Source organism: Bubalus kerabau, chromosome 1 (assembly GCF_029407905.1).
Source record: "Bubalus kerabau isolate K-KA32 ecotype Philippines breed swamp buffalo chromosome 1, PCC_UOA_SB_1v2, whole genome shotgun sequence".
Classification (NCBI taxonomy): domain Eukaryota; kingdom Metazoa; phylum Chordata; class Mammalia; order Artiodactyla; family Bovidae; genus Bubalus; species Bubalus kerabau.
In genome coordinates, this window is record NC_073624.1 from 55348936 (window position 1) to 55363431 (window position 14496).

The 14496-nt window shown below is 41.1% G+C and overlaps 1 non-coding gene across 1 annotated transcript; it reads left to right on the forward strand.

Annotated features, from left to right (window-relative positions):
- The first annotated feature begins 261 nt into the window (after positions 1-261).
- On the forward strand, positions 262-425 carry LOC129642412 (U1 spliceosomal RNA). Its single transcript, XR_008709702.1, has one exon. It is a non-coding gene; the product is annotated as a U1 spliceosomal RNA (small nuclear RNA).
- The last annotated feature ends 14071 nt before the right edge of the window (positions 426-14496 follow it).

The following is a 14496-nucleotide window of genomic DNA, read 5'->3' on the forward strand; positions in this document are numbered from 1 at the left end:
AAGAATGGGTAACACTCCTGGGTACGTTTACCAGAGTATTATTAAAGAAAAGGAATTACTTTGCTTCAAAGGTGGAGATTTACAATACCTGTATAATGTTTCCAAAGGGGATAATGAAAGGTTTGGCCAGAGTTCTACATCTTATACTTACACAGGGGTTTTTGACTTGTTTGTATATGTTAAACACACACACAATATATCCATAATATATGGATCCCATATATCCTGCCCGCCTCTTGGAATTATCAAGAGAGTGATTCAGTACTTACCTGGCAGGAAAGATACCATGATCACAAAGGTTGTTTTCCCAGGACAAAGCTTATTCATGGCACTCTGGAGGTGCTAAACCCTGCGATGTCCCCAAAGGTGGAAAACTCAACTGCATAATTTGTGGTAGTGGGGGACTGAGTTCGTGCTTTCCCTGTTTAAAAAAAAATGAGAGAGAGGGAGATAGAGAGAAGGAGGAAGGACGATTCACCCATTTTCTCATTTAATAAGTATGTTTGGTTGAAGGGATCCAAAAACAGAAAATACATGGTCTAGTTTGTAAAGAAATCCATCTTGGAGAAAGGATTAAATTAGGTCATGATATGGATAGTAGCTCACATTATTTTTAAAGTTGTCATTGTGCTAAAATGGTTTCATAATTGTGGGTCTTTTATTTTCATCCAGAACGGCTGGATATAGGTGCTTTCGAAATTATTGGAGCAGGATGATGTATAGCAAAGACATCTGCTGTGTTGGTGTTTTCATAGTTCTAGCTATCAGAATCTTATCATTTTTTAAAAAGACTTGTTTGTCTATTTATTTGGCTGTGGCGGGTCTTTGTTGCTGTATGTGAGCTTCTCTAGTTGCAGTGTGCAGGCCTCTCACTGCGGTGGCTTCTCTTGCTGTGGAGCATGGGCTCTAGGCCCGCAGGCTTCAGTGGCTGCAGCTCGTAGGCTCAGCGGTTATGTCTCACTGGCTCTGGTGCACTGGGCCAGTAGTTGTGGCACATGGATTTAATAGCTCCCTGGCATATTGGATCTTCCCGAACCAGGGATGGAATCAGTGTCCTTTGCATTGCAAGGCAGATAGAAGCTTATTATTTTTTTAATTTAAATTTATTTATTTTAATTAGAGGCTAATTACTTTACAATATTGTATTGGTTTTGCCATACATCAACATGAATCCTCCACGGGTGTACACGTGTTCCCAATCCTGAACCCCCCCTCCCACCTCCCTCCCCATACCATCCCTCTGGGTCATCCCAATGCAGCAGCCCCAAGCATCCTGTATCCTGCATCAAACCTGGACTGGCCATTCATTTCTTATATGATATTATACATGTTTCAATGCCATCTCCCAAATCATCCCACCCTCGCCCTCTCCCACAGAGTCCAAAAGACTGTTCTATACATCTGTGTCTCTTTTGCTGTCTCACATACAGGATTATCATTACCATCTTTCTAAATTCCATATATATGCGTTAGTATACTGTATTGGTGTTTTTCTTTCTGGCTTACTTCATTCTGTATAATAGGCTCCGGTTTCATCCACCTCATTAGAACTGATTCAAATGTATTCTTTTTAATGGCTGAGTAATACTCCATTGTGTATATGTACCACAGCTTTCTTATCCATTCATCTGCTGATGGACCTCTAGGTTGCTTCCATGTCCTGGCTATTATAAGCAGTGCTGCAATGAACATTGGAGTACATGTGTCTCTTTCAATTCTGGTTTCCTCAGTGTGTATGCCCAGCAGTGGGATTGCTGGGTCATATGGCAGTTCTATTTCCAGTTTTTTAAGGAATCTCCACACTATTCATAGTGGCTGTACTAGTTTGCATTCCCACCAACAGTGTAAGAGGGTTCCTTTTTCTCTGCACCGTCTCCAGCATTTATTGCTTGTAGACTTTTGGATCACAGCCATTCTGACTGGCATGAAATGGTACCTCATTGTGGTTTTGATTTGCATTTCTCTGATAATGAGTGATGTTGAGCATCTTTTCATGTGTTTGTTAGCCATCTGTATGTCTTCTTTGGAGAAATGTCTAGTTCTTTGGCCCATTTTTTGATTGGGTCTTTTATTTTTCTGGAATTGAGCTGCAGGAGTTGCTTGTATATGAAGCTTATTATTTTTAACAGGAATGCTTCTGACTATTTTCCTTTAGCTGTATTAACTTAATAAGAAATAAGTGCTAGAGGTTTTAAAGCCAGCCAGACCCGCAGTTGACTCTTGGTTTTACCAATAAGTTACTGAGTGACATTGTTGGTGGGGGGAGTAGGGGGAATCACATAAACTCTCTGACCTTTATTGTTCTCATCTATTAAATGGGGATAATAGAATTAAGGATTCTCTAAGTTTTTTTTATGAGTTATATATTAGTCTGTATTTTTAAAGTACCTAAGAGAGTGGGTGGTTCCATAAATGAAAAAAAAAATAGACAGCAGTCAGATTTTATTTCATAGGAAATCTGATTATTATAATATAACAAATTAACTGAAGGTCTCAGACAAATTAGGGATTCCCTGATGGCTCAGATGGTAGAGTCTGTCTGCAATGCGGGAGACCTGAGTTAGATCCCTGGCTTGGGAAGATGCCCTGGAGAATGGAATGGCGACCCATTCCAGTATTCTTGCCTGGGAAATCTCATGGACAGAGGAACCTAGCAGGCTACAGTCCATGGGGTTGCAAAGAGTAGGACATGACTGAGCAACTTCACTTTCACTTTTTCACTTTTCAGACAAATTAATACCTTTTCAAGCCCAACTCTAGAGAATCGTCTCTCAGAGTTCTTGAAATTTTTAAAAAACTACATATGAATTCCCTAGGAGGTTTTTGTTATATTAAATCCATCTAGAAAATCATTATATGATATCATTCTCAGTATGCTAGGAGAAAAAATGTTAAACCCAGCAAGAAGATGAGGACTTCAGGCTGCTTTTTTTTCATTCCAAGAAGGATAGCTCTTAATCAGAGTGCATTCTCCATTCAAGATAATCTGTGAAGACTGGCATGAAAATGCAGATTCTTAATTGAACAAAGACAATTATTTCCAGATTGAAGTACAGTGGTGAATAGCTCTGTGCTCCAATTACCATCAGACTTTTATTTCCAATGGGAGGCTGAAATCACAGATGAGTTAGCCTTAATTGGGAGAAATGGCTGAAATTGTAGTTTTAATACCCTACTGTAACATCATGTATGTAGGTCATCTTTTTTTCATGTATACATGACGGTGCCCTGTTTATGTCCATTTGGGACAGCAAGCTGTGATGGCAAAAGGGATAGCCTTTTTACAAACAAAGGTATAAGCATCCAGAAGTTAATTAGAGCCATAAAACTGTATAGCTTTTAAATAAAGGAGTGGAAAAGTCCATTCTTTTTTATAACTATGTGTGAATTCACTGACTAATGTGAAAACCTAACTCAAGATAGCATTACTTCAAGCAAGATTTCCTCGATCCTGACTATTCCTTCATAATATATTCCACTTAAGACTATCAGAGAGTAGCCCAGCCCAGAATACATAGGCCCCCTCAAATTAGGTCAGGTCTAACAGATTTTCTAAAGGTTGAAAAAAAGACAAATACAAATGTCAGATGAAGTCTGTGCTTTTCAAACAACCAGCAAACACCAAAGGAGAGTTTGTTGTATGGTTGAGTTGGAGATGGTGTTGTGTTGGCAGAGATGAAGATATGGAAATGTTATTAGTAGAGATTCCTCTTCTCCGGTTCCTTTTTCACCCCAGCTGGGAATTCCAGAATCAGACACACGAAACCTTGTCACCAACCATCGTGAATCATTTGTGTCCATATAGATGTTTTCTGTTTTCAAAGGGATTTCACTAATTATTTCGTTTGATTGATCCTCATTCCTCCAAACTCCAAGCTAGGTGTGGTAAATTTCATCACCTCTTTTTACAAATAAATAAACTGAGGCCCATATCCTTGCTTAGGGGGAGAGTGAAAGAGCATAGGGCTGGAACAAAGCCCCAGCCTTTGATTAATAATAGCCAACCCAAAATGTCACATGTCACCGGAAAGTGAAACTGTTAGTTGCTCAGTTGTGTCCAACTCTGTGTGACCCCATGGACTTCAGCCCACCAGGCTCCTCTGTCCATGGGATTCTCCAGGCAAGAATACTGGAGTGGGCTGCCATTCCCTTCTCCAGGGGATCTTCCCAGTGCAGGAACTGAACCCAGGTTTCTTGCATTGTAAGCAGATTCTTGACCATTTAAGCCACCAGAGAAGCCCTACATGTCACTGGAGGAACTGTAGATGACTTCCATGCCTTAGCATGTACTTCCCTGGTAGCTCAGTGGCAAAGAATCCACCAGCAATGCAGAAGATGTACATTTGATTCCTGGGTCAGGAGGATCCCCTGGAGTAGGAAATAGAAACCCATTCCAGTATTCTTGCCTGGGAAATCCCACGGACAAAGGAGCCTCATGGGCTATAGTCCAGGGGATCTCAAAGAGTCAGACTTGACTGAGTGACTGAGCGTGCATATATGCCTTAGCATGCCAGCCACTACACTTCCACTGTCTTTCAGGCCATAGAAACAACAAGAAAAACACCTGTGCTGTCTGTTCTCCTATAGTCATTAGCTTTCATAATTAGGGAGATATATATTGTTATCACCAACCTGCAGATGTGGAAACTGGTGCTCATAAAAGATAAGTGACTTTTTCAAAGTCTGATAATTAGTTAAGGGATGAAACTAGACCTAGACTAGCCTCACTGACTCTAAATTCTGTGCTTTTTCCATTTACCAGAAGAGACCCAGGTTTTTATTATACCTCCTTTGTTTCTGATGCTTTTCACAAAATTTATTCGTCTGTTCAACAAAAATCACAGCAGTGGACAAAATACACCCCCAATCCCTGCCCCTATAGAGCTTACATTCTAGTAGGAAAAATAGACAATACACAAAATAAGTGAAAAGATACTGTATGTTTGATGGTTGTAAGTACTATGGAGAAGCTGGAAAGGATTTTCAGGAGACAGCGAAGTTGAGATTTTAGACCAGGTCATCTGGGGAGACTTCCCTGAAAGGTGGCATTTCAGAAAGGTTCAGAGGGAGGTGAGAGAGTAAATCTGCATTTCAGATGGAGGAAGAAGCAGTGGTCCCCAGCTCAGTGTTTGCCTGGCTTGACCAAGGAATAGGGCAGAAGCGAAGGAGGCTGGAACTGTGAGGGCAGGGGTAAAGGAGTAAGGCCGGAGGTCCTAGGGTAATGAGAGGTCAAACAGAGCCAGGCTTAGGCCAACTTGAGGAGTTTTCAGAGTGAAATGGACGGTATTTGAGTGTTTTGATTAAAGGACACCATTATTCTGACATGTCATAAGGAAAGATCTAGGTCTGTGCTGAGAATAGATGAACAAGGGTCCAAATGGAGGAAGAAAAAACAGTTAGAAGGGAAATGGCAACAATAATTATAATATTATTAAATTAAATTAAAACAGGCAAAAAATAATTGCTATTGGCTTCCACCAGGAAGATGATAAAAAGTGGTCAGAAAGAAATAAGGCTGGCTGCAGCCTGTCTGCCTTGGTTGCTAAGTGTCTTGGGGACACCAAGAGGGAGGGAGCCCTCCCAGCAAAATGCTCCCAGGAGTGGAGGCAGTCAAGAGAGAACCTCCTGAGGAGGGGGGCTGGTTGATGACCCCATCTGCTCCCCAGATGCCATGCAGCAGCGTTCACAGGGAGGCTACTCTCTCCCCACACTGCTCCTAGCCAGAGCTCCTCTCTCAGGCCATCTTTGCTCCAATCCTCCTTCATCCCCTTTCTCCCTTCATAGACCTGCAGCACTGACATACCTGGCCACTGTCATCCACCTCGGGCTTCAGTAGTTCTTTCTCTCTAATGAGGTTCTTGGAACTCCAGTTGGCATATCCAATTGTTTATTCTAGCCAATAGCAAATAAAGATCCTGTTCCTAACAAAAATAAATACAAATTGAGCTTTTACTATGTGTCAAAACCTGAACTAAGTGCTATACGTGAAATACTAATATATCTTTCTAATCTTTGTGCATACTTAGTCATTTAGTCATGTCCAACTCTTTGCAACCCCATGGACTGCAGCCCACCAGGCTCCTCTCTCCATGGGATTTCCCAGGCAAAAATACAGGAATGGGTTGCCATTTCCTACTCTAGGGGATCTTCCCAACCCAGGAAATCAAACCCACGTCTCCTGCATTGCAGGTGAATTATTTACCATCTAAGGCACCAGGGAGTCCTTTTAATCTTTACTACAACCCAGTGAGGAAAGTACTATTTTATGTACAAAAAGTATCAGAAAGGTTAATCAATTTGCCCAAATTCAAATAGCTGGCAAACAAAGACGTTGCCACTGAACTTAGACAGCTAGGGTATAGAATCTTAATTTTTGCTACTGTATCAATCTCAAGTCAGGTTCATGGCTCCTCTGACTCCATGCCTCTTGGCTATTTGATGCCAGTCTGCTAATGTGATTATAAGATTTTGATCACATGTATCCATGGGGCTCAGCAGGAAGCTAGAGCCTCAATGTGCTGGTACCTGAGTATTCTAGTACCATCTCTATAGTTAGCTGCTGCTGCTGCTAAGTCGCTTCAGTCGTGTCCGACTCTGTGCAACCCCATAGATGGCAGCCCACCAGGCTCCGCCATCCCTGGGATTCTCCAGGCAAGAACACTGGAGTGGGTTGCCATTTCCTTCTCCAATGCATGAAAGTGAAGTCGTTCAGTTGTGTCCCACCCTTTGCGACCCCATGGACTGCAGCCCACCAGGCTCCTCCATCCATGGGATTTTCCAGGTTAGGCTTTCCACCAATTCCCCAGGGCCATACAGTTCCACCTCTCTAGAAGACAGCTGTTCTTGTTTCTCTGCAAATATTGGTCTGATACCAGGCTAGTATCTTTGTCACATTTCAAAGTTTGTATTTTATCAATTTTAAGTGAAAACTATGGGATAAACTATCATGGGATGAAGAAAAGAGCCCTAAATTGGGATGAGAAGACCTGGTTTCGGGTCCCAACTCCAGCACTAAGGCAGTTGAAGATGCACTCCATTGTTAGTCACAAAACCACATCTGAGCTAGTCAAGGAAAAGAGGGAATTTATTTGGTCATCCTAACTGGCAAGTCCAAAGGGTGACATTAATTTCAGACATGACTGCATCCAGGGAATTAAATAACAGAGGACTCTGTCTCACTGGATCTATCACCTCTGTCTGCCACTGTTTGGGCTTTGCTCTTGGTATGTCCATTTTATTTTACAGTAAAGATGGCTCTCCCCAACTCCATGCTAGGTTTTTCTTAACACTGCTGCTACTGCTAAGTCACTTCAGTCATGTCCGACTCTGTGTGACACCATAGACGGCAGCCCACCAGGCTCCCCCATCCCTGGGATTCTCCAGGCAAGAACACTGGAGTGTGTTGCCACAGGACATTACAAAAGAAAACAATCCCCCCTCACCATATTCATGTAAACCCCTAAATACAGACATGATTGGCCTTATTTGGGAAAGGTGTTTGACCATGAACCAGCTGCTAGGTCTCAGTTGACGATGTATTCTGATGGGCAGCCTGGATGATGAGTACACCTCTGCAGTGGGGAATACAGGACAAGCTAATCAACCATCACATCAGCAGGAGACATTTCAGCAGTTAAAAAAAAAAAAAAAGATGCTGGGTAGGTAAATGTAACAACTTTACACAACAATCAAAGGTCTTCCCAATACAGACACATGCATGCCCCTCCACAGGGCAACCCAAAGCCTCAGCCACCTGCCACATCCAGCTCCAAGTCCTAACTGCTGGGTCATATGCAGTCCTCTTTATCAGGTCCAGATGTAATTCCTGTGATACAGCAAGTCAAAACAAGAAATAAGTTGCCTGACCCTACACATCTCCTCTCATTCATACACACATATAATACCCTCAGTATACATCGTACACACACACAATATGCTCAGTATACATCTTGGCTTTCTAGGTGAAAGGCATTTCCTATAACAAAGGGTTAAATCAAAAGAGCAGAGACTGACTTTCCTGGTGGTCCAGTGGTTAAGAATCCACCTTGTGATACAGGGTACCTGGGTTTGATCCCTGATTGGGAACTAAGCTTCCCTGGTGGCTCAGAGGGTAAAGCATCTGCCTGCAATGTGAGAGACCTGGGTTCGATCCCTGGGTCTGAAAGATTCCCTGAAGAAGGAAATGGCGACCCACTCTGGTACTCTTGCCTGGAAAATCCCATGGATGGAGAAGCCTGGTGCAGGCTACAGTCCATGGGGTCGTAAAGAGTCGGACACGACTGAGTGACTTCACTTTCACTTTCACTTTGGGAACTAAGATTCCACGTGCTGTGGAGCAACCTAGCCCACACACCACAGCTGGGAAACTACAGCGAAAGATCCCACATGACACAACAGAGATTCTGCATGCTCCAGCTAAGACATGACTCAGTCACATAAATAATTAAGAGTAGAGACTATTTAGACCAAGAAATAAAGTACATCTTGTACAGAGGTATGTTACGTATTGAATTGTGTTCCCCTCGGAAGAGGTATATTGAACTCCTAACTCCCAGTACCTCAGCATGTGACCATTGGAGACAGGATCATTAGAGAGGTAATCAAGATAAAATGAAGTCATTAGCGTGTGTTCTAATCCAATATGGTGTTGTTATAAGAAGAAATCTAGACACAACAGAAACACAGGTGAACATGAAGACAGCCATCTACAAGCCAAGGAGAGGGACCTGGAACAGCTTCTCCTCTCACAGCCCTCAGAAGGAAGTGACCCTGCTGACACTTTGATTTTAGACTTCCAGCCTCCAGAACTGAGACAATATATTTCTGATGTTTAAACCACCCAGCTTGTGGTACTTTGTTATGACAGAACTGTCAAATGGATATAAGGCCTCTATTGTTTTTGCCTGCCTATCATACATTCCCCCTATGGTTCTTTTGGGGACTTCTTCCCTTCTCCTCTTAGTTCATGTGGTTCTTCTGGATCTGATTCAGTCTGTAGCTCCAGGAGTTAGCAATGACCCAGGCTTAATCAATCAGTGTATTCCATCCCCTGACCACAATGATTGGTCAGTGAAAACAGGCCAGGTTTTTTGCTGAAATCTTTTTCAGGAGTTGCTATGCTGGTAGAATGTAGGCCTGGAACTAGTGGCATTCACCTTGCTAGCATGAGATAATAACCTTCCTGAGAGTGGACCAATGCTGAGAAAAGCCAATAAGAGAGATGGGAGTAAAAGAATTCTGATAATATATAATACGAGCACTTGGATAGAAGTGTTCCTAAAATTGCATACTCCTCTACTTTTCCATATATATCCAACAATTTCTCTTTTATTTGGATTTGATTTGGATTTCTTTCATAGCAACTGAAAGAGTTTTGATTAAATGATACTGTTCATTATTCCTAACTGCTTCCAACTGCCTTTTGACTTTCTTTGGTCACATTTTTCTCTGCTTCTTAATCCCATACTGAATTCTCCAATCAAGAGCTCTGCACACACACATACCCCTTTACACTCATGGAGAAACTCCAGTACAAAGTGAGTTTAAATATCATTTATGCACCTTTAATCTCCCTTCTTGCTATTCTTTGGAACTCTGCATTCAGATGCTTATATCTTTCCTTTTCTCCTTTTCTTTTCACTTCTCTTCTTTTCACAGCTATTTGTAAGGCCTCCCCAGACAGCCATTTTGCTTTTTTGCATTTCTTTTCCATAGGGATGCTTTTGATCCCTGTCTCCTGTATAAGGTCACAAACCTCAGTCCATAGTTCATCAGGCACTCTATCAGATCTAGTCCCTTAAATCTATTTCTCACTTCCACTGTATAATCATAAGGGATTTGATTTAGATCATACCTGAATGATCTAGTGGTTTCCCCTACTTTCTTCAATTTCAGTCTGAATTTGGCAAAAAGGAGTTCATGATCTGAGCCACAGTCAGCTCCTGGTCTTGTTTTTCTTGACTGTATAGAGCTTCTCCATTTTTGGCTGCAAAGAATATAATCAATCTGACTTCGGTGTTGACCACCGAAATGTGGTGATGTCCATGTGTAGAGTCTTCTCTTGTGTTGTTGGAAGAGGGTGTTTGCTATGACCAGTGCATTTTCTTGGCAAAACTCTATTAGTCTTTGCCCTGCTTCATTCCATATTCCAAGGCCAAATTTGCCTGTTACTCCAGGTGTTTCATACTTTTGCATTCCAGTCCCCTATAATGAAAAGGACATCTTTTTTGGGTGTTAGTTCTAAAAGGTATTGTAGGTCTTCGTAGAACTGTTCAACTTCAGCTTCTTCAGTGTTACTGGTTGGGGCATAGACTTGGATTACCATGATATTGAATGGTTTGCCTTGGAAATGAACAGAGATCATTCTGTTGCTTTTGAGATTGCATCCAAGTACTGCATTTCAGACCCTTTTGTTGACCATGATGGCTACTCCATTTCTTCTGAGGGATTCCTGCCCACAATAGTAGATATAATGATCATCTGAGTTAAATTCACCCATTCCAGTCCATTTTAGTTTGCTGATTCCTAGAATGTCGACGTTCACTCTTGCCATCTCTTGTTTGACCACTTCCAATTTGCTTTGATTCATGGACCTGACATTCCAGGTTCCTATGCAATATTGCAAAACCTTCCTCAGCAATCAATGCAAAGAAATAGAGGAAAACAACAGAATGGGAAAGACTAGAGATCTCTTCAAGAAAATTAGAGATACCAAGGGAACATTTCATGCAAAGATGGGCTCAATAAAGGACAGAAATGGTAGGAACCTAACAGAAGCAGAAGATATTTAGAAGAAGTGGCAAGAATACACAGAAGAACTGTACAAAAAAGATCTTCACGACCCAGATAATCACGATGGTGTGATCACTCACCTAGAGCCAGACTTCCTGGAATGTGAAGTCAAGTGGGCCTTAGGAAGCATCACTACGAACAAATCTAGTGGAGGTGATGGAATTCCAGTTGAGCTATTTCAAATCCTGAAGATCATGCTGTGAAAGTGCTGCACTCAATATGCCAGCAAATTTGGAAAACTCAGCAGTGGCCACAGGACTGGAAAAGGTCAGTTTTCATTCCAATCCCAAAGAAAGGCAATGCCAAAGAATGCTCAGACTACCGCACAATTGCACTCATCTCACACGCTAGTAAAGTAATGTTCAAAATTCTCCAAGCCAGGCTTCAGCAATATGTGAACCGTGAACTTCCAGATGTTCAAGCTGGTTTTAGAAAAGGTAGAGGAGCCAGAGACCAAATTGCCAACATCCACTGGATCATCGAAAAAGCAAGAGAATTCCAGAAAAACATCTATTTCTGCTTTATTGACTATGCCAAAGCCTTTGACTGTGTGGATCACAATAAACTGTGGAAAATCCTGAAAGAGATGGGAATACCAGACCACCTGATCTGCCTCTTGAGAAATTTGTATGCAGGTCAGGAAGCAGGAGTTAGAACCAGACATGGAACAACAGACTGGTTCCAAATAGGAAAAGGAGTACGTGAAGGCTGTATATTGTCACCCTGCTTATTTAACTTATATGCAGAGTACATCATGAGAAATGCTGGGCTGGAGGAAGCACAAGCTGGAGTCAAGATTGCCAGGGGAAATATCAATAAACTCAGATATGCAGATGACACCACCCATATGGCAGAAAGTGAAGAGGAACTAAAAAGCCTCTTGATGAAAGTGAAAGAGGAGAGTGAAAAAGTTGGCTTAAACCTCAACATTCAGAAAACAAAGATCATGGCATCTGGTCCCATCACTTCATGGCAAATAGATGGGGAAACAGTGGAAACAGTGTCAGACTTTATTTTGGTGGGCTCCAAAATCACTGCAGATGGTGACTGCAGCCATGAAATTAAAAGATGCTTACTCCTTGGAAGGAAAGTTATGACCAACCTAGATAGCATATTCAAAAGCAGAGATATTACTTTGCCAACAAAGGTTCATCTAGTCAAGGCTATGGTTTTCCCAGTGGTCATGTATGGATGTGAGAGTTGGACTGTAAAGCAAGCTGAGCACTGAAGAATTGATGCTTTTGAACTGTGGTGTTGGAGAAGACTGTTGAGAGTCCCTTGGACAGCAAGGAGATCCAACCAGTCCATTCTGAAGGAGATCAGCCTGGGATTTCTTTGGAGGGAATGATGCTAAGCTGAAACTCCAGTACTTTGGCCACCTCATGCAAAGAGTTGACTCATTGGAAAAGACTCTGATGCTGGGAGGGATTAGGAGGAGAAGGGGATGACAGAGGATAAGATGGCTGGATGGCATCACTGACTCGATGGACATGAGTCTGAGTGAACTCCGGGAGTTGGTGGTGGACAGGGAGGCCTGGCATGCTGCGATTCATGGGGTCACAGAGAGTCGGATATGACTGAGTGATTGAACTGAACTGAACTGAATCTCCCTTACTCTACATGAAACTTGAAGGGAAAGGTAATCCTAATCTGATTTTCCCTATGTCTCCCTTTTAAGCACACATTCAACATCAGTTAGAGAAAATTTTGCCTTTAAGTATCAAGGATATTTTGAGGGAAGAATGTGAGAAAAACATAGGTCTTGGTAAACTTAGTTTCACTTAGTACTAAGTAATATCAAGTGAGTAATTAAAATTAAGAATGGAATACCCAAAATGATATTGTCCACTTCTAAGTGGACAAAATTAACTAAAAACATAGCATTCCCAAACAAGTCTTCTTTTTTGGAGTAAAAATATAATCTAAAAATAAAGAACGTATAAGTAGAATGCATGTGTAATTTTACCTTTGAGTATGAAATATTTGATGAAAAAAATAGAGCTGTCTGTGTTCCTGAAAATCCAATTATTAAAAACATGGATACTTTTTATTACTTTTATTACAAGAAGGATGAGACATTTTCCCATAAAAACAGAATGATTCTTAAAGAATTCTGAATCCAGATAATTTAATCTCATTTTCTTTGACTTTAAGTACTCCTAGGCAGATGAATTAAGGAAGCAGATTACTTATTCTGACAGAGACCTTTAAGTTACAAGAATGTACAGCTACAAAGTAATAGTAAATACAAACAGGAAAAAATACTAAATAGGAACTAATAAGTCTAATCTTCTTGATCTCAATTATAGTTTTCTAACAAGAAAAACATTTAATTCTCATATCAAAACTTAAGTATTGTCACATAATTTTCTTTGTTAGATTTTTCTTTCTAATATTTATAAACAAGAGCCTTTTCACAATTATGCTACTTCTCTTATTATGATATTTAAATAAATGTTCTATATTGTTGATGTTTTCTTGATGTTTTTCCTATTTTTGGCATATTTTAGAGCTTAGTTTGTTGTGTTTTGGATTTTTTTTTTCTGTTAAAGTTAGAGGGAAAAGAAATATTTCTGCAATGTAAGCATCTATCTTAGTCACTGAGCTTTCTATAATATGGCTTCCCACGGGGTAGAAGGCAGAAGTGTACCTGTGAAGAAAGTATTACACATTTCTACTACCAATGGAGAAAGCTGAGTTTCACAGCACTTAACATTGTTCAATAAACAAATTGCAGGATTCAAGCTAATTTTACGTTTAGTGTTAGCCTTCTTCTTAAGGAAGGTGGCAGGTAGTAAACTCCTAAAGACTTCAACTCATATGGCATCTTCTTTGATAAAGATAAGCCATGAGACCTATGGTCAGAGCATGAGCTTTGTAGTTGCACAGTTCTGCTTTCAAAGTTTGAAGTGTCAGACTGCTCTGAGCCTCAGTTTCCTCATTTTCAAAACAAAGCTGATCATACCTGCCTAGTATAAATGTGTGTAAAGAGTTTAGCAAAGTATCAAAGATGATACATCATAATGTTCAATAAATATTAGCTCTTATATATGCTACATATGTGTGAGATATACAGATCAGATCAGATCAGATCAGTCGCTCAATCATGTCCGACTCTTTGCAACTCCATGAATCACAGCACGCCAGGCCTCCCTGTCCATCACCAACTCCCGGAGTTCACTCAGACTCATGTCCATCGAGTCAGTGATACCATCCAGCCATCTCATCCTCTGTCGTCCCCTTCTCCTCCTGCCCCCAATCCCTCCCAGCATCAGAGTCTTTTCCAATGAGTCAACTCTTTGCATGAGGTGGCCAAAGTACTGGAGTTTCAGCTTTAGCATCATTCCTTCCAAAGAAATCCCAGGGCTGATCTCCTTCAGAATGGACTGGTTGGATCTCCTTGCAGTCCAAGGGACTCACAAGAGTCTTCTCCAGCACCACAGTTCAAAAGCATCAATTCTTTGGCACTCAGCCTTCTTCACAGTCCAACTCTCACATCCATACATGACCACAGGATATACAGATAGATGGTTACAATGATAGATACCTAGCATATAGCAGCTTGAATCCTTAGTAAACAAAAATAAGTGGTTTGGGAGGCTTTGTGGAAGGTTATGTGATAGCTTAGATTCTCAAGTAACATCAGATGCCGATAACAGGAGGAATAAATAATAGTCCCTCTTAATTCTCAGGTGGAACTCAATA